Raw genomic sequence first — 24,522 nt, forward strand, 5'->3', positions numbered from 1 at the left:
CTGGGTGGCCTTGTCCTGTGCTGAGCGGCCCCCCAGCATGCAATCGACAGCAGGTGCAGTTTTACTAAATTAGCAAAACTGAAACTGAATATAGGGGGTCATTCCGAGTGGATCGCTAGCTGCATTTGTTCGCAGCGCAGCGATCAGGCAAAAAAATGGCAGTACTGCGCATGCGTATGCGGCGCAATGTATGAGCACAACAAATGATGTAGTTTTGCACAGGCTCTAGCGAAGCATTTCAGTCGCACTGGTTGCTGCAGAGTGATTGACAGGAAGTGGGCGTTTCTGGGTGGCAACTGACCGTTTTCAGGGAGTGTTTGGAAAAACGCAGGCGTGCCAGGGAAAACGCAGGCGTGGCTGGGCAAACAATGGGCGGGTGTGTGACGTCAAATCCGGAACTGAATAGTCTGAAGTGATCGCAAGCGCTGAGTAGGTTTTGAACTACTCTGAAACTACACTAAAAATTTTTACAGGCTCTCTGCGATGCAACCGTTCGCACTTCTGCTAAGCTAAAATACACTCCCAGTGGGCGGCGGCATAGCGTTTGCACGGCTGCTAAAAACTGCTAGCGAGCGATCAACTCGGAATGACCCCCATAGTGCCTAATTCAGATCTGATTGCAGCAGCAAATTTGTTAGCTAATGAACAAAACCATGAGGGTCATTCCGAGGTGATCGCTCGCTAGCAACTTTTTGCAGCGCTGCGATCAGGTTAATCTCGGCAAAACTGCGCATGCATATGCACCGCAATGCGCAGGCGCGTCGTACGGGTACAAAGAGGATCGGTGCTGGGCGTTGGATTTAACGAAGAATCCATTCGCACAGCGGATCGTAAGGCGATTGACAGAAAGAGGGCGTTTGTGGGTGTCAACTGACCGTTTTCTGGGAGTGTTTGCAAAAATGCAGGCGTGTCCAAGCGTTTGCAGGGCGGGTGTCTGACATCAATTCCGGGACCAAAAAGTCTGAAGTGATCGCAGCAGCTGAGTAAGTCCAGAGCTACTCAGAAACGGCAGAAAACTTTTTTGTGCCGTCGGCTTCAACAGCGTTCGCACACTTGCAGAGCGAAAATACACTTCCCCATAGGCGGCGACTATCTGATCGCAGTGCTGCAAAAAGTTGCTAGTGAGCGATCAACTCGGAATGATCCCCCATGTGAACTGCAGGGGGGTGGGGCAGATGTAGCATGTGCAGAGAGAGTTAGATTTGGGTGGGGTGTGTTCAAACTGAAATCTAAATTGCAGTGTAAAAATAAAGCTGCCTGTATTTACCCTGCACAGAAACAATATAACCATCCCAAATCTAACTCTCTTTGCACATATTATGTCTGCCCCCCCCCCCCCCCCCTGCAAAGTGCACATGGTTTTGCTCACTAACTAATACCCCTTTTACACCACCAGCTAGTAACACAGGTTATTGCACATGAGCGCGCATAACCCGTGTTGCTGGCTGGTGTAAAAGGGTCGAGTTGGAATAGTCCGGGTATTCCAACTCGGGAAGTTTGCGGGGTTGAACACGTGTTCAACCCGGCAAACTGAGCAGTGTAAATGGTAGCCGGATCGATGCGACCCGGCTTCCCGTTTAAACTCTATGTGCGGGCGGCGCTTAGAGATCATGTGATCTCCAAGCGCCGCCCCTGTCGCGTCACCGGCAACGTCGCCAACCCGGCAATTTGCGACCCGCATTCTTTGGTGTAAAAGCGGTATAACAGATTTGCTGTGCAATCAGATTTGAATTACCCCCATAGTTCAATGTCTGTACTGTGAGTAATCAGATCAATTTATTTTATTGCAATCACAGGATAAATATTAACTGTTACAAGTGTCAGATAATTGTCTGATAAGCAGGTATGTTATATGTTGAAGTGTGTACACTGTAATACTAGTGTCCCTGGTATTTAGTGAGTAAGGCTGGCTCAGGGTCGTATTGTCTGAATTCACCTGTTCCAAGTGGATTTATTGTTATAACTGGAACTGCCAATTGTGGGTAGATCGTATAAAGCCACAAGTCCCAATTATGGAACTGGTCCGGTAACAGAGGACCTGTATAAGTATTTTTATTGTATCTGATGATGGTCGCATATTAAGGAATGTATTTATCAAATCTCAGAGAGAGAACTAAAATTGTGAGAGATAAAGTCCCAGCCAATCAGCTTCTGCCTTACATTTTACAGGCTATTTTTTTTAAATGTCAGGAGCTGGTTGGTTGGTACTTTATCTCTCACAATTTTATCTCTCACAATTTTATCTCTGCAAGGTTTGATAAATAGCCCACTTTATCATGAACAATAGTATGCCCTCTCTGTGACCCTTTAGACGGGTTGCCATTCTTCTGCAGCTCTTTGGAGGTGACGATAGGCACTGTAAAGGCCAGTACTCACTGGCCGATGCGGGAGAGATGTGTGCTGAGCGAACCGCTCAGCACGCATCTCTCCCGCTGCTCAGCACAGCGCGATGTGTGCTGAGCGTGCGGGGGTAGACGGGGGGGCCGCTCATTTCACCCAGCGGGTGAAATGAGCGACCCGCTAGATTGGCCTGCACGGCAGGCCAATCTAGCACCAGCGATAGTGATGCGCGGGGCTGCGCATCGCTGTAGGGGGTACACACGGAGCGATCAGTCTTAAAATCTAAGCAATCTAGTCAGATTGCTTAGATTTTAAGCAGCGATCACTCCGTGAGTACCCCCCTTAATGTTCCAGGGTGTGGGGCATATTTATCAAGCCACTTTCTACTAAAATTATTCAAAATCTGCATGATCAGTGCTATGTAACAATAGCCTAGTGCAGTAGATACGGACCGCCGGTCACATAACTACATCCCGTAGATATCACAGCTAATTGGCAATGCAGACTGCAGTCTCCATTATTCTTCATAGGGATTGCAGTCTGGCCCCTATTTGCCGACCTATGGAAAGCTTAGCTCTTCTGGGCTTGGCCCTGTTAGCTAGGCCCTATCTTCAGACGGCAGTAGCCCCTCTGTGCCTATGGAGACATTCTCGCAGGAGAGAGATGCGGTGTCCTGAAGGGCAGTGAAGGGATAGCGAATATACGTGAGTAGTACAGAGCCGGATTAAGGGGGGGGGGGTCCCGGGGATACGTACCCCGGGCCCCCCTTTCCAAAAGGGCCCCCTGCCACACCACAGATCGGATCTCTCTTCCGATCCAATCTGTGGTGCTGTAGAGATGTGCCCTGTGTTCCAGGGCACATCAGAGCGGCAGGGTGCAGGCAGAGCCGGCCCTAACCAATATGATGCCCTAGGCAAGATTTTGGCTGGTGCCCCCTAGCACCACCGCTGGTTCCGCCTCTGACCTTGCACTTCTTTCGCAGCACCATCACCCCTCATCCATAGCAGTCCCTATTTTGGTGTTTGTACCCCCTATATTTTAAATAGGAACAGTTTGCACATTTGGCACACAGCCCAAAAAGGGGGGTGTTTTGTTGGCAAGGGGCATGGCCACACAATAGTAACCGCAATTCCAATTACACCCCACAGTACTGCCCTTTATTCACATTGATCATGCGATAGTTTCCATAATTCATATTACATCCCACAGTAGTATCACTTTACCCTATAAACGTTACTCCTCACAGTAGAGCCCCTTATTCACATTACATCACACTGAATTGCTCCTTATTCACATTACACCACACCCTATTGCTCTTTATTCACATTAGACGACACAGTAGTGCCCTTTCTATACGCAACGCCACATAGTAGAGCACCATAAACACATAATGCCACACAGTAATGCCCCTAACACATATGAGACACATTATTAATGTCCTTATAAACATAATGTGCCTTACACATTATGACAACCTTTATTAATGCCCTTTTACACATAATGTCCCTTACACATATGCCACATATTATTAATGCCCTTATACACATAATGACACACATAGTGCCCCCTACACATTTGCTGCACATTGTTAGTGCCCCTATACACATAATGACACATACAGTAGTACCCTGTTACACATATGCCACACATTATTAATGCCCTTATACACATAATGACACACATAGTGCACCTTACACATATGTTGCACATTATTAATGCATTTTTACATGACACACATAATGCTCCTTACACATATTCCGAACACTACTGCACAACCAACCCACTCACATGCACACAGCACTCACACTGCCACTAACACTGTGACCGCTGCCTCTGCTTGGATACAGATGTGTCCTCATAAATCTTGCCTCAATGCGAACGTCTGGCACATTTTTTAATGAAAATGCATCTTATTTGCATTGCTATGTGGCTAGGATGCACAAGCAGCTTCTGCTGATTAAAATGATATGCAGCATGCCTATATACTGTGTGAGACTGTGGATGTATCCACATATGAAATGCTACACACAGAATATAGCCATGCCGCACATCATTTTAATCAGCAGAAGCTGCTGATGCCCCTAGGCATATCAAATGCCCTAGGCAATTGCCTAGTTTGCCTATGCCTATGGCCGGCTCTGGGTGCAGGGGATCTGCGTCCCCTGCAGGGTACAGCGGTGACCTGTCAGTAAGCGGCGGGTGTCCGGTGCAGGGACCAGGTGTTTCCCTGCACCAGACTGGAAGTGGCGACGGGCAGCGGCGCTTCAAACTTGGCGCCGTTTTGGCAGCCAATCTGAAGCGCTGGCGGCGGGAGTTCAAACCCGGCGCCGTCCGCGAGCCAATCACGGCTCGCGGGGCGCCGGCCAATCAGAAGATGGCGCGGCGAGCCAATCGTTGCTCGCCGCATCATAGGCCCCGCCCCCGGCATATGAAGTCAGACGCCGGGCGGGAGCCGAAGAAGACGACCGCGCGGAAGAGCGCAGAAGACACCGGGCGGGAGCCGAAGAGGGAGGCCGCGCTGAAGAGCAGTGAAGAGCCGGAAGGAGGGAGAAGAGCTCCGGTGGCCGCTAAAGAGGCCGGAAGACGCCGTGCTCCTGATGGAAGATGACCCGGACCAGGTGAGGCTGATCTCACCCCCCTCCCCCCCCATCCTTTCCTCCCTAGACCTTCAGGGATCGGGCACTAGGCCCGTAGGTACAGTCAGGCCCTCCCGGCCTGTGGGTATGTAGTCGGGCCCTCTCGGCCCGTGGCCATTTATAGTCGGGCCCTCCCGGCCCAAGGGCGCATGCTGGGCATTAGGCCCCGTTAATAGGTGTGCCCCCCACGCCTCCACCCCTCTCTTCAATAGGGGCCCCACTGTCTAAAGTACCCCGGGCCCCCCATGGTCTTAATCCGGCTCTGGAGTAGTAACCTTGTTGCTGATGCTCGAGTAGTGGAAATAAATATGTCACTGTGACATACACTCCAGCTGGACCTTTTTAGCAGGTACAGTACCTTTTTTTATGGTCTGTACCGAATTTTTGGCTCTCCAAACATCCATTGAAAGTATAGGAATGGGATGTGGCCACGTTCCCTTTACCTGTGCCCACGCCCACTTTTCTTTGTGCCGATATTTATGTGTGAAATGTTGGAGGGTATGCTGTGAGAGTCCTCTACCAACAGTACCTAGAGCAAAATACATGCAGCGCTAAACATGGGTGCAGGTTGTGCACATGCCTCTCTATGTCGTGCATGCACATCAAAGCGGGTTACGGTCGTTAGGTCGACACAGCTTTAGTAGACAGTCATTAGGTCGACCACTGAAGCTCGACATGCATTAGGTCGACACGGCCAATAGGTCGACATGTACTAAGTCGACAGGTCAAAAGGTCGACATGAGTTTCTCATTTGTTTGATTTTTTTCCCATACTTGACGATCCACATGGACTGAAGCCAGCTGGCGCCATCCGGAGGGCGCCGCACCGTGGCAAGATCCGCCACTGCTGCCCGCTGTGTCCCCCGTCCGCCTCCGCTGCCGTCCCCGTCCTCGGCGCCTCCTGTGAAGGGAACTAGACGCTATGCGTCTAGTTTCCCTTCGTGGAGAGTAACTGCTGAGCGGTGCGCGATGACGTCATCGCGCACCGCACAGCAAAGGTCCTCTCCACGAAGGGAACTAGACGCATAGCGTCTAGTTTCTCTTCGTGGAGAGGACCTTTTGCTGTGCGGTGCGCGATGACATCATCGCGCACCGCTCAGCATTCAAGCGGCGCTTTCAATGTACAGGGGGCGTGACTCACCACGCCCCCTGTATTAGGCCACGCCCCTTTCCTGCCCGGGGCGCTCTGCGCCCTTGAACCGGCCCTGACTGAAGCATGGCAAGCGGGGACGATGCACTTATTGGGGTTCCCGGTCACTTTACGAAGAAAACGACACCAAAAACAGTGCAAAAACTCATGTTGACATTTTCACCTGTCAACCTAGTACATGTCGACCTAATTCCCATGTTGACCTAATGTCCTTCAGTGGTCGACCTAATGACTGTCGACCTAAGTTGAGTCGGCCCAATTACCCAAACCCCATTAAAGCCATCCTGCAAGTGGTGCAAAAAGAGATAACACCCGACGCATTTCATTGCCACACAATGATCGTACGTTACGCGTCTTAAAAATGTAAGGCTATAGAATGAATACAAGGTGGGATAGGGGCATAAAAGATTTTTTTATTCTATCCATCACTTTAAAATCTATTCATGGGAACATGGCAAGGTGTTTGAAGTCTGTGATCTGTACCGAAAATAAAATAGAGTATATATTCCCTCACAAGATGGTTGCATTAATATTGATATGTATAGTCTATGTGGTTGCAAGTTTTATTGTGTATTCTTTATATGTTTCCACCAAATGAGCAACTTTTCTGTGAAAGCAGCAGTCGCATCAAAAACGCAAGAGAGAAAAATAAAAATTCCCTCAGCAGCGCTGAGCAGTGCCTAAAGACTACGTCTTCCGTCAGCCTTTGCGTCTGATACCGACGCTGACGTGGGTGGAGGAAGATGGAGGCCGGCAGCTTCAGCTGCCGCCTCTGTGCGCGCATGCGCCGCTGCAGTGCGTGTGTGTATGTGTATGACAGCGGCCAAGGGGGGAGGCAGAGCACTGAGAGCAGGCAGTCAGTGGCAGAGCCTGGGCTGTTGGAGTTGGGTGACGGTCTGTAGGCAGCGCTGGTGCTCCTGGCATGGACAGAGGGGTGTGCCAGAGGCAGCCAGGAACAGGTAAGGTGACCCGCTCTCAGTGGGTGGGGGGCGCTATTTCCACCTGGAAGTCTCTGTCTTGTCAGAGGGGGACCTAACAGCTGTTTCTGATGTCTGTGCGGGTGGCGTTGCCCCTAATTCATGTAAGATGCCAGGTGGGCATGCCTGGGCACCGGGAGTTGGCTTCTCTTTACTGGTATATGTTTCCACAGAGTAGAGTAATTTACAGCGGTGTGTCTAACTACAGAAACATATGTCTGCAGATATATATACTGTATGTGTGTGTGTATATTATATATATAAATACACACACACCACTGTAATTGTACTTACACTTGCAATGATGTTTATATGTTAGTTACTTTTCTTACTCTATCTATTGCTATGTATATTGCTTTAGTAAATTTGTTGTGCCTTATAAATTGTAGTAATATATATATAAAACACACCTATCTACCTACCTACCTAGTTTGGGGTTGCAGGCTGCAGACGTGGTGGTCTTACCACACATTTTGCTTCTGCATTATCAGGAAATGTCACATTGCTTTACATTAAGTTCCTTCCTGCATGTGCAGTGTGGTAGCATATACATCGGTGCATCCTACATTCACTCACCTGTCAGCTGCCTACCTGGCCGGTACATTCCGTGCTGCCTGGTTATGCCCCATGATTTAATGTTTCCTTGTGACAACTGCGTGCAGCAATAGTGAAAGTGCAGAGAGATAGCCTGATGGTGGCTCCTTGGCTGCTGGAGGGGCTGCTTTGGCTTCCGGCACTTCTGGTTCAGTAACGTAAGATGCATTATTATGTCCCCCTGCCACCTGCACTCTGTGACACACGTACAGTAGGCAATATGTAGCAACTTGCCGCTTACTGGGGCTGTCACTGTGTCAAGGTGACATTTTTGTATTTCGGTGGGTGTGTGTTCCAGCTGCTGATAGTATTATAAGTATATGTATATACTGGGCTGCAGTTCAACTGTTTATTCAGTGGCTGGTCATTAATGATGATTTGTTGCCTGGACAGTGACACCTTAGTAAGATGTCTTCGGTCTCGCATGGATTATTTTGCATTAATATAGTGCCAGAGTTCTAGATGCGACGTCTTTTGGGAGATTTTAGAAAGAGGGTTTTTTTAAATTATTATTTTGTTCTTTTCAGTGGTGTGATTTCTGCAGCTTAATTACCCCTTTTCTCTGTTTACTATACATTTCCCATTAACCCCTGGGAAAGGGTTACATCCATGTGCCCGTTGTGGCGTGAGCTAACTTGACCTATTTGTGCTGCATTACATTTCTTTACAAACCAGATAATGTTATGTTCCCTCTGTCAGGGGGAGATTGCTGGGATTACAACCAATCGCCGAGCAACCAGAGCTGCGGGGGTTTATGTACTAATGTCCTTTTGAGAATGCAAAATGTTAATCCCCATTTTAATGTCTTTTAATCCGAATTGTCTGAGCATTTTGTAACCATTCTCTGAGTAGGAGAGAGCTTCCCTTCCCCTGACTGCATTACTGGGAGTGAAGTTTGAATGCTCGAATGTAACCCAGGAGCGCATACTAGAAAATCCAGTTATAACGACATGCTTCTAAAAGATCCCCCGTCCTCTTCCTCAAAATCAGAAAGAAAAAAAAAATACCTGTGTACACATCATCTGCATCAGAAAAAAAATACCTGTGTACGCATCATCTGAATCAGAAAAGAAATACCTGTGTACGTATCATCTGAATCAGAAAAAAAATACCTGTGTACGCATCATCTGAATCAGAAAAAAATAAAATACCTGTGTACACATCATCTGAATCAGAAAAAAATACCTGTATACGCATCATCTGAATCAGAAAAAAATAAAATACCTGTGTACACATCATCTGAATCAGAAAAAAATACCTGTATACGCATACCCATCTGAATCAGAAAAAATACCTGTATACACATAATCTGAATCAGACAAAAAAAAAAAAAACATGTGTACACATCATCTGAATCAGACAAAAAAAAAAAAATACCTGTGTACGCATCATCTGATAATTTAGGGAAATTCTACCACCAACAAATGACTGCTGTATTTTATACATGTGCATTTAGTTAATTACTGCAAACCCTCCACTGTATTTAGTTCACGTACAGAAAAGCTGGCGGCCGGTTTACTGTACGGAGTCTACTGGACTCTCCAGATGTGTATTTCACAAGAGCTACGAGTGCTATTGGCTGAGTTATCCATTTTCTAGAGAGGTCTGGACTGATTTCAGCTGTTTTGAAATAAAATAAAAAATTAATTTATATAACAAGTATATAAAAGGTCAGGCGCATAGACGAGTTGATTCTCCCAGCAGCTTTAATGAAGGGAGCTAGTCAGTCTCCCGAGAATCAGAAAGGCAACAATATATAGATCTACAGCGCTCAACAAAATTCAAATTCGCTAAATGGATATGTTTAATACACCGTTTTAAAAACAAGAATGAATGTGCATGAATTAAAATATATATGGACAATCAGTTGATATTAAACCAATTGCTGGACCTATAGTAGGCTCCACAAATAGGGACACGCCCTTTTAAGCACTAGTGAATTCGTGAATGTGGACCACCAATCACTAAGCAGTTCAGTCAAGTTTATCAGTTGGTATGGCACTTTACCAGTCCTGTGTTCCAAAGTGGGGATCCAAATGGAGGGTCACCCATGTGGCAACAGCAAATAAAATAATGTGGTTCAAATATTTAAATGTAACCCTCCCTCTCGAACCTCTAAACTTTGATTTTAAATGTATTTCTGAGATTAAAGTAAATAGATAAACTAGTCATAAGAAGGCCCATGGCCGCAATACCTGCAAAACAATACAATTGCACCGTTTCAGTATATGCAGGTGCATATGCAGTTACCTGTATTAAGGCACATTTTACCTGACATGGTCTGTTGCAGTTTGTTGGTCGATTGACTTTGTCCATGGCAAGATCACATCATAGATGGTAAAACACGCATATTCCACCTCCTGCTTTTAGGTGGTACAAGAATTGTACATTTAAACTTAAAAAAAAAAAAATAAGCATCGTGCATGATGTCACAGATCGGGGGAAACTTTGCTTTGGCAATTGCAACAATAGACTGTCTAACCTGACATTGTCTGAAAACCAATATGTACTGTATTTTGTATTTGGTGTGCAGTACACGGAGTGACTACAGGTAACAATGCCTTACAAGGCCACGTTAACCCTCTGGCTGAATTACCTTGGCTGTTGTTCAACTCATGACTGTACATTTCACATGAAGATAAACCTACGGCTCCGCCATGTCTCTGCCTATTTGTCAGGGAAGACTCGCTGGAGCAGACCTGAAGCCAGCACTTGGGGAAAGGACGGGTAATTCACTATTTAACTAACTCCAGATATTTTGTAAATAAGAAATCCTTCTTGTTCTTTATTGGGCTTGTAGCTCCGGAAGATCGGCTCTATTCGTCATTGGCATATACCCATCTTTGGATGCACCCAGCAGCCCATGTAGGAGGGCATATGTGACCATCCAGCCAAGTAACCTGTATTCCCCCGTGGGGTTTGGGTGATTAGGTCGACAGTCATTAGGTCGACTACTATTGGTTGACATGCAGTAGGTCAACATTATACCTCCCAACTGTCCCAAACTCAGTCACACACAATATACAAGTGTCATATATCAAATTAATCAGCAGAGTCTCCTGTTCTGACTAAGATGCGTTTTTGGCTAAAGGCAACCGACTCTAGCAGAGTTGCACCAGATCTGTCGGCTTACTTGCACCAGGCATCTTGCGCTGCAAGGCTTATTGAGGCTGGATGCATGAGGACACATCTGTAGGTGCTTTTATGATATCACTGTACCGATTGGGGGTCCCAGAGATATGATCCCTACCGATATACTAGTCTGTAGGGAGCAAAACAACCCCCACCTCCATATAAAAGGTGGGAAGCACTTTTTTTTTTTTTCATGCTCAAACAAATTGCTTTAACTCTTCATGAGCCATTAATTGTCTGGAACTGAGTATAATGCATATTGATGTTTATATGTAACTACATGGAGGGTGTTGCATATGGCTAAACAGCCAGCGAGGCTGATAATATAGCGCGATTCACTTGCAGGAGGCCTGGAGCCGACTCCCCCAACAGACACAGGGCCCGATTCAGTAAGCAGAATTTGCAATCCTTTTGATCACATGCTGGGGGCCGCCCATATCAGGGCAAGGCCGCCCAGCACGCTACCCACGGCCCCCCTGAGACCACGCTGAAATTGCGGTAGCACCGCAATTTCTTGGTGATCGCTAAAAATAGGGTAGCCTCCTGCCGGCGCAGCCTGGCTGCGACTGCAAGAGGCCGCCGCCATCTTTGTGATTGCAGCGGCTACATGTGACGTCACGCAGCCGCCCCGTTCACACCCACGCCCCCACTCCCCTGTTCGACTGCTGCTGCCCCCGTTTCCCCGTCGCCGCCTCTGCAACGCTCAGTCTTGGAAATGGAGCGTTGCCGCCCCGCGAACGCCTCTGCCTGATTAAAAGGCAGAAGCGTTTGCATTTACTGCGGGGCGCCCATAGAAAATGCGGCGCATGTGCAGGTCGGGCCCTGCGCATGATCCTGCAACATGTTAGTAATTTTTGCGGTTGGATCGCATTTTGCAATCCAACCTGAATATGGCTTACAGTATACAAACAAGACGGTTGCAGCTACGGGAGCACAGACATTGATAAACGCGTTTTTGAAGACAACACTCCTGTGACATGTCTCGCCTTCTTCACCAACTTCATGTTCCCCATAAGCTCAGTTCGCTGGCAGTCTCAGTGCTGTCAGCACAAATGCAGAAAGTGTTCTTGGTCAAATCATATTGGACCTTGAGTTCAGTTTCATGTTGAAGCGACCTCAAAGAATGCGATACAGAAGTTGGTGGAAAACGTGGATACAACAGGCACGTTGGTGAAAGTCCCTGGAGACTGCCACCCCGCAATGTACGAGTAATTTACAGTGCAGGACATGCGTAACAGGTTGCTGCACTTACCAAAGAAGTCCTTGTGGCGACTGTCGCAAGATATAGGCTTGTCACCTTCGACTTGTCACAGTGCAGCAAAAAAGGGCAGATTCGCCTGTGTCACATGTCCGCTCTGCAGTGCAGGACCTGCATGGACCTGATTTGCTTCATGACCTGAAGATTGGAGGGTGGTGCAACTTGTCATGTATGCGCGTTATAGTGCCACTCTTCTTTGAAGCAGCAGTGAACGCAGACGTGTACTGCACATTTATTGAAGCATTCTGTACTCATGGTTACTTCCAGCAAGACGAGTCACACGTTGTGGAGGTCTAAGGTAGTTGAAAGTACTTTCTTAGAATTTGCATAATCTCGAAAGGTTTATGGTCACCAAGGTCTCCAGACTAAGCCCCACCCCCTAGACTACCTCTTATGGTGCATGTTGAAGGGAATGGTCTATGCCAACAAACCACACATAATCAGGAACTGAAAGAGAACATCCCCTCTGCAATGCTCGGCTAAATAACACGTTCGCCGAGTTGCCATGTGCCTGCAGGAAAGAGGCGGCAGCCACTTCCAGGATTTGTTGTGATGCAATACGTTGGACATCTCTCAAGAATGTACTGCCACTATTATGTTTGCTTAATTTGTGTATGTGGTTGGGCAGTGCCAGAGGGCCTCCTATGAATGAAAACCCCTCTATATAGATATACAGTAAATTCATAAAGCTTCTCCGTTAATAAGTCCAACACTTTTTTTGGGGTGATTTAGGGGTACATTTACTAAGCAGTGATAAGAGCGGAGAAGTGAGCCAGTGGAGAAGTTGCCCATGGCAACCAATCAGCACTGAAGTAACATCTATAATTTGCATACTGTAAAATGATACAGAGCTGCTGATTGGTTGATAGGGAAATTTCTCCACTGGCTCACTTCTCCGCTCTTATCACTGCTTAGTAAATGTTCCTCTTAATCTCTGATGGTTTTTATCTCTGTAGCTTTTCTCCATCAGTCTCACTGCCTTCTCATGTCCACTAAAGTACAGGTGGCTGCATATCCCTGATTAGCTGATAGGGTTATGTTTAGGTCAGACAGATGGCCTCATCAGGGATCAGAGTGGGGGGATGTCACCAAGTGATAGCTGAGAGCCATAACGCTGAGGTACAGGACCCACTGACATTCCCTAAGGCACTGAGCAGCTGGAGATCATGCAGTGTAGTCACTAATGGTAACCGTACATTGGGCCTCATTCAGGTCGCAGGTGGTGGCAGCGCACACGAGCAGGTCCGGTCCTGCATGTGCAGTTAATGCGATTGGGTCGCATTAACTGCGAATGCTTCTGCCTGATTAACAACTGCGAATGCCTCTGCCTGATTAAGAGGCATTTGCGGGGCGGAGGGCATTCCTTGACTGTTGCGTGGGCGGGGGAAACGGGGGCTGCATCGGTGGCATTTTTCAAGGCTGCTGCGTGTCAAAAAAATGGCGGTGGCACTCCTGGCTTATTTAGCTTCTGTGACCACGCACTAATTGTTGTGTGATCGCAATTAGAGCGTGGTCGCAGTTGGTGGGCGGCGGGTAGCTTGCTGGGCACCCTTGCCCTGCGATGGACAGCCCCCAGCATGCGAAAGAACGGCTCGCAAATTCTGCTTGTTAGCAGAATTTGCAGTCCGTATTGAATAGGGTCCCTTGAGCGATAATCAGCTGATGACATGATCGTTGTTCTGAATGCAATATCTGGACATAATCATTCACAGCATGAAAATTGTCGGGATCATTTGATGATCAAATCTGTCCGATCAGCCTGACCATCTTGCAGAGTATGGAGGCACAGCGATTGTCTTCACATCACCTGTGCTTTTGTGCAGTCTATGGCCAGTGTAGGGGCCATGGGACGTATATAACATTGGGACGTACATAACATTGCATAGCATGTCTTGTGTGAAATCACTTTTCTAATGCCCAAACGTGAGCGCTCACTTATGCCTCTATACAGACTTGCTTGATTCTGCCACTTACACCTGCCCGAGTCTTGAGGGGGGGTAGGGGAGAGAAGCGTCTTAATGTACGCAGAGTACGTCGCAGGCGGGGTTATTGTGCTATGTTATTACTGTAGACCTGATATCACATTTTAATGTGTGGTTTTTGTGTTCCTAAATGCAGCTAGGTGGGTTCTGTATGCACCACTATCATGTCTATCAATCCCCTAAAACAGTAGTGATCACTTGGGCTGATCGGGGTACCCAGGTCCCTAAAGAAGTTACAGCGGCTTCTTGCCGAAGGCTCTGCGAGCAGTCGTCCATGATGAGTTGGAAGTGCCGTTTAGCTGCGGAGCCGCTTTCAGGCGAAAATTACCCTTGTAGCTTAATCATGGGATGGGACATGTTTTTAAGTGGTTTATGCTTAACAGGACAATGTGTGCTCTTTGTCCTACCCACAGATCTTCTCCGAGAGTATGCCTGTTGCCATCTGAGAACATAGGGGAATTGTTGTCTAGGTCCAGCCCCATGGAATGCCACCCCACCGAGGGAACCAGTGTGACTTTAAGAGGGAGCAGAGTCCCCTGGTCCTAGTCTTACCGTCTACTGTGGAAAGGCTGACTAGTAGTCTCTACCCCTGTGCGACTGGTCCAGGATCATGTCTGTGTGGATATTGATGCCTCCACTGACTTCTCTTTCATTGTGAACTAGGAGAACACTAGGCTTGATATCTGTTCCTCCTGCAGAGGAGTGAAAATGGTGGGGTCAGTGGCCGGGCAGCGCTTCAGGGGTTAAAGCTCTCCTGCAGAGGAGTGAGGATGGTGTGGTTCGGTGGCCGGACAGTGCCTCAGAGGATATAGACCCTCCTGCAGAGGAGTGAGGATGGTAGAGCTCAGTTGCTGGACAACGCCTCAGAGGATATAGCCCTCCTGCAGAGGAGTGGGGATGGTGGAGCTCAGTTGCTGGACAACGCCTCAGAGGATATAGCCCTCCTGCAGAGGAGTGAGGATGGTGGCTCTCAGTGGCCGGACAGTGCCTCAGAGGATATAGCCCTCATGCAGATGAGTGGGGATGGTGGGGCTCAGTTGCTGGACAACGCCTCAGAGGATATAGCCCTCCTGCAGAGGAGTGGGGATGGTGGAGCTCAGTTGCTGGACAACGCCTCAGAGGATAAAGCCCTCCTGCAGAGGAGTGAGGATGGTGGGGTTCGGTGGCCGGACAGTGCCTAGGAGGATATAGCCCCTCCTGCAGAGGAGTGGGGATGGTGGAGCTCAGTTGCTGGACAACGCCTCAGAGGATATAGCCCTCCTGCAGAGGAGTGAGGATGGTGGCTCTCAGTGGCCGGACAACGCCTCACAGGATATAGCCCCATTGGTTGGGGGCTAGGCTCCCTGGCTTTTGTTAGCTACATTAGGGCCCTCATTCCGAGTTGTTCGCTCGCTAGCTGCTTTTAGCAGCATTGCACACGCTAAGCCACCGCCTACTGGGAGTGTATTTTAGCATAGCAGAATTGCGAACGAAAGATTAGCAGACTTGCGAATAGAAATTTCTTTGCAGTTTCTGAGTAGCTCGAGACTTACTCCTACACTGCGATCAGTTCAGTCAGTTTCGTTCCTGGTTTGACGTCACAAACACACCCAGCGTTCGCCCAGACACTCCCCCGTTTCTCCAGACACTCCTGCGTTTTTCCCAGAAACGGCTGCGTTTTTTCGCACACACCCATAAAACGGCTAGTTTCTGCCCAGAAACACCCACTTCCTGTCAATCACACTCCGATCACCAGAACGAAGAGATTTCTTCGTTAAGCCGTGAGTAAAATACCAAACTTTTTATCAAATTTACTTGGCGCAGGCGCACTGCGAACGTTGCGCATGCGCAGTTTGCGACTAATCGCACCGATGCGAAGAAAAATAACGAGCGAACAACTCGGAATGAGGGCCTATATCAGGCTTTTTCAACCAGTGTGCCGTGGCAACACTAGTGTGCCTCGTCCAGTTGCAAGGTGTGCCGCGGAGCCAGAGCAGCTTCCTGCACCTTCAGAGTTAACTGTTGGCCCAGGCTCTTCTTAGAGGATCAGTTGTGCTCCAGCTGTGACCTATGCCTTGAAGATGCAGCGGTGTGATATCATAGGTCACGGCCGCTGTGTCTCACCACCCAGCCAGAATACACATCTTCCAGTTCCTGCCTCCATACACAGCTTTCCTTGCCCACCCACATCCACACCTGCCTGACCGTCCGCTGCACAGTATTCGCAGCACTCCACTATGAACCCCCGCCACTGAGGTACAAGGAGGAGGAAAGCTGACAGGAAGGGGCTAATATTTGTTATTTTTCTCCTGTGGGGAATAATAGGATATATGTGGACAGAAATGTGATTGCTTTATGTGCGAGCAACATGATTTATATGGGGAGCAATAGGATTTATGTAAAGAGCAACATGATTTATGTGGGGAGCAATGTGATTATTTTTTCTGTGTAGGCCAATATATGTATGGATTTTTTTTACTGTGAGGGCCAATGTGTTGTTTTGGGGTTTATTTCTGTGGGGAACTGATGGTGTGCCTTGGCAATTTTAAAATATTGTTCGGTGTGCCGTGAGTAAAAAAAGGTTGAAAATCACTGGCCTATATTCTTGTGTGGTCTGTCGACACAGATATATCTGATTTGTTTCTATCAAATATAGGTGAGATTGTATCGTTGGCCCATGTGTTACTGAACTCCCGCAGATACCGGGTACCCTCTGGTAATATGAGCGGCATTTACCGGTGACCAGCCTACGTAGAGTGTTCAAAAAGAGCTATTTATTAGCCCAATATTCTCGCAGAATATATACCTGTTATGATGCTCCATGGGAGACGTAAATTTAGACTGACGATGATGACTTAAACCTGGCCCATCTGCTGCCAGTGTGGAAGCGGACAGGTCCTGGGAAATATGCAAAATTTCTCTGTGCTCCCCCCGTAATTTCCCTTTTGAGAACAATTCATTTCAAAATAGCTGCATAAATCCCTAGATGTCTGGCCAAATAGGACGTCGCCCAGGGTCAAATTATAAAAACAAAGAGGCATCATCCGTCTACTACTGCTGCTCCTCCATGTATTAGTACTTTACACATAAGATGCTTCTACGAACTAAAAAAATCCATTTATCTGGCATTTTTCGGGGTGCAGCTACTCTGTGGACGTGCCTCCCTCTGATCTTATGCTTGAACACTCACCTCTTCTCTTCAGTCAGCTTGCCAGATTACCCTCCCTGGTTATTATACCCGATTCACCCTACGATTCTAATCTACCCCATACTGTTCTGCTCGATTACTCCCACCCTGTTCTATCGTATCGTTCCTCTATTCTATTTACCCGATTACCGCCCCCCCCCCCCCCCTTTCTTAAATTCTACCTGATTATACCATTATTCTATTGGGATGCAATCAATTTGCCGGTTGTCAGGATCCCGGCGGTCAGGAAACCGACGCAGAAATCCCAACAGCCGACAATGCAGACAGTGGGAATCCCGGCGCACAAGTTCTATTCCCACTCGTGGCTGTCCACGGAGAATAGAACCTGTGGCGAGCGCAGTGTGGGGAGTGAAGCGAGCCCACACTGGGACTCGTTCCGCTCGCCCCTTTGCCGGCATTCTGCCAGGCGGGATGCCGGTGTTGGGATCTTGACAGTTGGCCTCCTGCCGGCCGGTGAATAGTGTGTATTCCATTCTATTTTACCTGCTTACCCATCTCTATTCCATTCTACCTGATTACACCCCTCCTATTTTATTTTGCTCACTAACCCCCCTCTGTTCTATTTTTCCCGATTTCCATATACATGACAGAATAAAACATTCCTTCAAAGAACAATGCTGAGACTTGTAGTTCCACAACACAGGCTGCCAATGTTTTGCCGTATCGCAGCGAGTGAGCTGCTGGGAGCATCGGGAATATTTGAGCTACTGCAAAGCTCCGATCCCAGAGGAGAGACATTTGTGTGTTTTATAGAACGATCACATCTCTCCAGACTTCAGCCGCAACTCAGATAGCTGCGAGTTCTGTCGCCTGGAGTCGGTGCTTGGGAAAATGCACCCACATAATACTGGGAGCTTGAGACGAAGCCCTTGGTGAGGAAGTAATGCTGGAGCAGACTCATTGGCCCTCTCTTTATCCTACACTTTCATGTCCGGACCACAACACTTGTATCTGCTAATAATAGACGTGTGTTCCTGTATGATTTACCCACCGGTATGGCATCAAACAGCAAGAGACTGGTAGTGCAGGATGCATCAACGCGGAATTGCTGGGTAATCTCCATTACCGCAGCCTCTGATGATTTATCCTATAGGTCAGATTCCATTGAAGCAGGTTTTGACTTTTGATTGCGCGTACTTGTCTATAGTTCTTTGTTGTCTGCGTGGGGCTGGCAAACAACTGGAAAAATGGTTGGGGGGGGGGGGGTACTAATACTTTTGACCAGTGATTATTAAAATTTATGTTGTTTTAATGTCTTTGAAAATAAAGTGTAGAACAAATTAACAATTAGAGCTTAAAATTAAATCCTCAAATTTTTTTATTTTTATAAAATCAAAACTGAAACTATATTTTTGAGTCATTAAGCAGATATCACCGCTGCACACACTCATGGGGGTCAATTCAATTTGCAAACCGCTATTCAATTCTGCTCTAGTTAAGTCGATGAATGCCCGTTCTTCCAGACTTAAGTTGATTTGTCAGGGAGAACGGGTATTCTTCCGACTTAACTGTCCGGCGCAATGCTGATTCCCGACAGAATCAGCCTTGCGTCGGCTGCGCGCCAGCACTTTTGTTGGATTTCTGTTCGAGGGGTGAGAGAAGAAATCCCGACAATTAAGTGTTACATGGCGCTAATTCCCGGCGCTATTCAACGGTCAGCAAATTGAATTGACCCCATGGTATTCTTTCTACGGTAGTAATGGAATATTGTTCGGGAAGTTCTTCCCAACATTGTGGCAGAAGTTCCCGCAAATGTGCTGCACCTGTAAGTGGCTTTGCTTTTATCCCTCTGCTACCTCATCCCAAGGCAGCTGGATGAGGTGTAAGTCTGGAGACTGTGCGGCCGTTCCATGCTTTGCAGCCTGTGGTCTTGTTCTTTTCCTGGAAGCTAGTTCTGACCTAGCCTGGAGGTAAGCTGTGGTATATTGGGGTTCATTCCGAGTTGATCGCTCGCTAGCAGTTTTTAGAAGCTGTGCAAACGCATTGTCGCCGCCCACCGGGGAGTGTATTTTCGCTTTGCAGAAGTGCGAACGCCTGTGCAGCAGAGCACCTGCAAAAACATTTTGTGCAGAACAAGACCAGCCCTGGACTTACTCTTCGTGTGCGTTGATTCTAACGTTGGTGGGATGGCTTTTGACATCACACAGCCGCCCAGCCACGCCTGCGTTTTCCCAAACACTCCCAGAAAACGGTCAGTTAACACCCAGAAACGCCCCCTTCCTCTCAATCTTCTTGCGTTGTGCCGTGCGACTGAAAGCTTTGCTAGAACCTGTGCAAAACCACCAACGACTTTGTACCCGTACATCACACGTGCGCATTGCGGTGCATACGCAGAAATGCCGATTTTTAGCCTGATCGCTGTGCTGCGAACAACGGCAACTAGCGATCAACTCGTTATCTTGCTACAGGATGAACCTTTGATAACTGGTGTAGACCAGAGGGTATTGCATTACACTGCAAAATGCTGTGGTAGCCCTTTTAGGCCACGGTGTCAGTCGCTCTGTAAAAGTGGCTGACTCGGGATCCAGGAAAAATTGAGCTCCTTACCATCACGCTTCCTCCTCCATTCTTGACAGTTGCTGTCACACACTTAGGAACTGTCCTTTCTCTTTCATGGCAGCATGATGACAACATATTGCAAATTACGATTCATCTCCCATGTGACCTTCTTTCAGTCCATAGTAGCCCACTGGTGGTGCTTCATGGCGCAGACAAACTTCTTTGTCATCGCTGCAGAACAGCAGTCAGTTCATATCCCATTACTTGTTTCTGTCATTTTAATTATTTATCAGCGTTTTAAAACTTTAGACCAGTCGTATAGGTCAACCGGATTATGACTAAGGCCGGTATCCTATTCGCCCTGATAGAGGTTTGGCCGATCAAAACGGCTGGATATCGTGAGTAATGATGGATAGTCATTATCGCGGTATCTAATTAGAAGCTGTTTTGAGAGGCCGAAATTGGACCTGCGATTGCACGAAAACACATGTGATCGGGGATAAGACCCCAATCCCATGTGTTATCGCAACTCCAGCGGCCACTTATCCAGGATTATGAAATGTCCTTCCTCCCGGAGGTGGAGATAGCAATGGTTTGGTCACTAAGGGGGTGATTCAAACCTGATCACTGCTATGCATTTTCGCACATCGGTCGATCAGGTCCTATCTGCGCATGCGTATGTGCCGCAATGCGCACGTGCGTCGGCCAACAACAAAGGGCATCGCCGGTCAGCGACAGGATGGTGCAAAAAATCCAATCACACTTGCGCTGCGAATTTACCCTGGTAGCGGCGACTATCCGAGAGCAGGACAGCAAAGTTTGCAGCCCAGCGATCAGATCTGAATCCCCCCCGTAAGAGACTGGTGTTAGTGCTGTGTTATACTGAGATAGATTTCACAGTGGGAATTGCGTGGCTGGGGTATTTGAGCACTGGCTGCTGTAAGACCATATGTGACCTTCAAAGCTTCTAAATAAAGGGCCTCACCACACACATATATAATATGTATGTATACTGTATGTGTCACCTCTACCATTTAAACGGGGACAGCCGATTCCTATTGCGTCACCACATCTCAATTCTTTAATACACTCAGAGGTGAGGTGGCCGACTCTCGCGCGATACAAGTGACATTAGAGAACATTTTAAATTTCTGTGACATTTCAGCTGTAATCTCCCCAGCAAGAAGTGCTGTTCTTTTATTATCCTCCCCTCTCTTGTCACACTGATTACCACCCCCCCTCCTCCTCGCCCCGCAGCCCTGGCTCTGTGTGAGGTGACTCATCTATTCATCCAGTGCTACATGGTTTGCAGGTTTCAGCATCCTACAACCAGACAGCTCGGTCTTCAACAGGTAACAACGTTGCATTAGGGCTATAGATAATGCCAGGATTAAGATGAGCTTTATTATCAGATGGTGAAGTGTTTGTTTTGGAAGAGTCTGAGAACCTGGCAGGTGCCTGGGGCAGGCCGGTTTATGGGGGCAGCTTAAAAACTGTTCCATGTTCATTCTGTAGTGTAGATGAATAGATGGGAGTAAGTGGGATACTAAATGACTAATTCAGGGTTTGACAATGACCACTGTGGACGTGTGTGTGTGTGTGTGTGTGTCCTTGTATTGTGACTATACTACCAGCCCAAGTCACTCCTTCTTTCCTCATGGATTAAAGACCTTGTTCAGGGTCGTTAGCAAACCAAAAAAAGCACACTAACGGGCAAAACCATGTCGCACTGCAGGTGGGTTAGATGCAATATGTGCAGAGAGAGTTAGATTTGGGTGGGTCATATTTCTGTGCAGGGTAAATACTGGCTGCTTCATTTCTGCACTGTAATTTAGATTTCAGTTTGAACACATCCCACCCAAATCTAACTCTCTCTGCACATGTTATATCTGCCCCACCTGCAGTGGTCCATTACTATGCTCTTTTTTTTTTTATTTGCTAACAAACCTGAATAAGGCCCACTGACCGGTTGAGGTGGAATCGCCAGGTGCATACTTTACCTGGGGCAGCGGCAATTAAAATTACAGCCCTGGCTGAGAAACCTGATCCTCAGGATATAGTGATATAGCAATGAATGAAATTAATTTGTATTCTGATTTTGGTGAAAAATGTTACCTTATAATGTTAAGAAGTAATTCTAAGTATTATTATTAGAAACGATAAAGCATTGGATTTGTTTGTGGCACATTACATTTATTTGTTCTTGTCCTTATGTAGGAAAGCTCGCGAATGTGACATGATGATTATATAGTATAAATTATTGTAACTGATATGCAGAGATAAAGAGCTGATGTAGCGTAGGGTGTAAAACGGGTGTAAGTTACACCTGAGAGAGTGCACACAAAATAAGGGTATTTCTCTAACGTCCTAGTGGATGCTGGGGACTCCGAAAGGACCATGGGGAATAGCGGCTCCGCAGGAGACTGGGCACAAAGTAAAAGCTTTAGGACTAGCTGGTGTGCACTGGCTCCTCCCCCTATGACCCTCCTCCAAGCCTCAGTTAGATTTTGTGCCCGAACGAGAAGGGTGCAATCTAGGTGGCTCTCCTGAGCTGCTTAGAGTAAAAGTTTAAATAGGTTTTTTATTTTCAGTGAGACCTGCTGGCAACAGGCTCACTGCATCGAGGGACTTAGGGGAGAGAAACGAACTCACCTGCGTGCAGAGTGGATTGGGTTTCTTAGGCTACTGGACATTAGCTCCAGAGGGACGATCACAGGCCCAGCCATGGATGGGTCCCGGAGCCGCGCCGCCGGCCCCCTTACAGATGCTGAAGCAAGAAGAGGTCCATAAATCGGCGGCAGAAGACTTTCCTGTCTTCATAAGGTAGCGCACAGCACTGCAGCTGTGCGCCATTGCTCTCAGCACACTTCACACTCCGGTCACTGAGGGTGCAGGACGCTGGGGGGGGGGCGTCCTGGGAAGCAATGAATTTACCTTAGTTGGCGAAAAATACATCACATATAGCTCCTGGGCTATATGGATGTATTTAACCCCTGCCAGTTTTCCAGAAAAAAGCGGGAGAAGAGCCCGCCGTGAAGGGGGCGGGGCCTATCTCCTCAGCACACAGCGCCATTTTTCCCACACAGCTCCGCTGGTAGGAAGGCTCCCAGAATCTCCCCTGCATCCTGCAACTACAGAAACAGGGTAAAAAAGAGAGGGGGGCACTTATTTGGCAAAATAACAGATATAAGCAGCTATAAGGGATAGACACTTATTGTAAGGTTGTCCCTATACATATATAGCGCTCTGGTGTGTGCTGGCAAACTCTCCCTCTGTCTCCCCAAAGGGCTAAGTGGGTCCTGTCCTCTATCAGAGCATTCCCTGTGTGTGTGCTGGGTGTCGGTACGTGTGTGTCGACATGTATGAGGAGGAAAATTGCAATTGCCTATAATGGTGATGTCACTCCCTAGGGAGTCGACACCTGAATGGATGGCCGTAATTAAGGAATTACGTGACAGTGTCGGCACGTTACAGAAAACTGTTGACGACATGAGACAGCCGGCAGCTCAGTTAGTGCCTGTCCAGGCGTCTCAAACACCGTCAGGGGCTATTAAACGCCCATTACCTCAGTGGGTCGACACGGACCCAGACACAGACACTGACTCCAGTGTCGACGGTGAAGAAACAAACGTATTTTCCAGTAGGGCCACATGTTACATGATCACGGCAATGAAGGAGGTTTTGCACATCTCTGATACTGCAAGTACCACAAAAAGGGGTATTATGTGGGGTGTGAAAAAACTACCCGTAGTTTTTCCTGAATCAGATTAATTGAATGAAGTGTGTGATGAAGCGTGGGTTACCCCCGACAGAAAACTGCTAATTTCTAAAAAATTATTGGCACTATATCCCTTCCCACCAGAGGTTAGGGCTCGTTGGGAAACACCCCCTAGGGTGGATAAGGCGCTCACACGCTTATCAAAACAAGTGGCGTTACCGTCTCCAGAAACGGCCGCCCTTAAGGAGCCAGCAGATAGGAGGCTGGAAAATATCCTTAAAAGTATATACACACATACTGGTGTTATACTGCGACCAGCAATCGCCTCAGCCTGGATGTGCAGTGCTGGGGTGGCTTGGTCGGATTCCCTGACTGAAAATATTGATACCCTGGACAGGGACAATATATTATTGACTATAGAGCATTTAAAGGATGCATTCCTATATATGCGAGATGCACAGAGAGACATTTGCACTCTGGCATCAAGAGTAAGTGCGATGTCCATTTCTGCCAGAAGAGGATTATGGACGCGACAGTGGTCAGGGGATGCGGATTCCAAACGGCATATGGAAGTATTGCCGTATAAAGGGGAGGAGTTATTTGGGGGCGGTCTATCGGACCTGGTGGCCACGGCAACGGCTGGGAAATCCACCTTTTTACCCCAAGTCACCTCGCAGCAGAAAAAGATACCGCCTTTTCAGGCTCAGTCCTTTCGTCCCCATAAGGGCAAGCGGGCAAAAGGCCACTCATATCTGCCCCGGGGCAGAGGAAGGGGAAAAAGACTACAACAGACAGCTTCTTCCCACGACCAGAAGCCCTCCCCCGCTTCTGCCAAGTCCTCAGCATGACGCTGGGGCCTTACAAGCGGACTCAGGCACGGTGGGGGCCCGTCTCAAGAATTTCAGCGCGCAGTGGGCTCACTCGCAAGTGGACCCCTGGATCCTGCAGGTAGTATCTCAGGGGTACAAATTGGAATTCGAGACGTCTCCCCCTCGCCGGTTCTTGAAGTCTGCTTTACCAACGTCTACCCCCGACAGGGAGGCGGTATTG

General features: G+C 47.8%; 1 protein-coding gene across 4 annotated transcripts in view; it reads left to right on the top strand.

Moving 5' to 3' along the window:
- The first annotated feature begins 6,918 nt into the window (after nucleotides 1-6,918).
- The window catches only part of KIAA0513 (KIAA0513 ortholog), a 122,810-nt gene continuing 105,206 nt past the window's right edge, over nucleotides 6,919-24,522 (top strand). Inside the window, exon 1 of one of the 4 annotated variants that reach the window (XM_063945676.1) lies at nucleotides 6,919-7,084. The gene's annotated coding sequence lies outside the window, so the exon portion shown is untranslated. Of the gene's footprint in view, nucleotides 7,085-7,115; nucleotides 7,207-21,082; nucleotides 21,107-24,522 lie in introns of those variants that run through there. The other 3 variants (XM_063945679.1, XM_063945677.1, XM_063945678.1) reach the window with 3 other exon arrangements.

Source organism: Pseudophryne corroboree, chromosome 11, assembly GCF_028390025.1.
Source record: "Pseudophryne corroboree isolate aPseCor3 chromosome 11, aPseCor3.hap2, whole genome shotgun sequence".
Lineage (NCBI taxonomy): Eukaryota > Metazoa > Chordata > Amphibia > Anura > Myobatrachidae > Pseudophryne > Pseudophryne corroboree.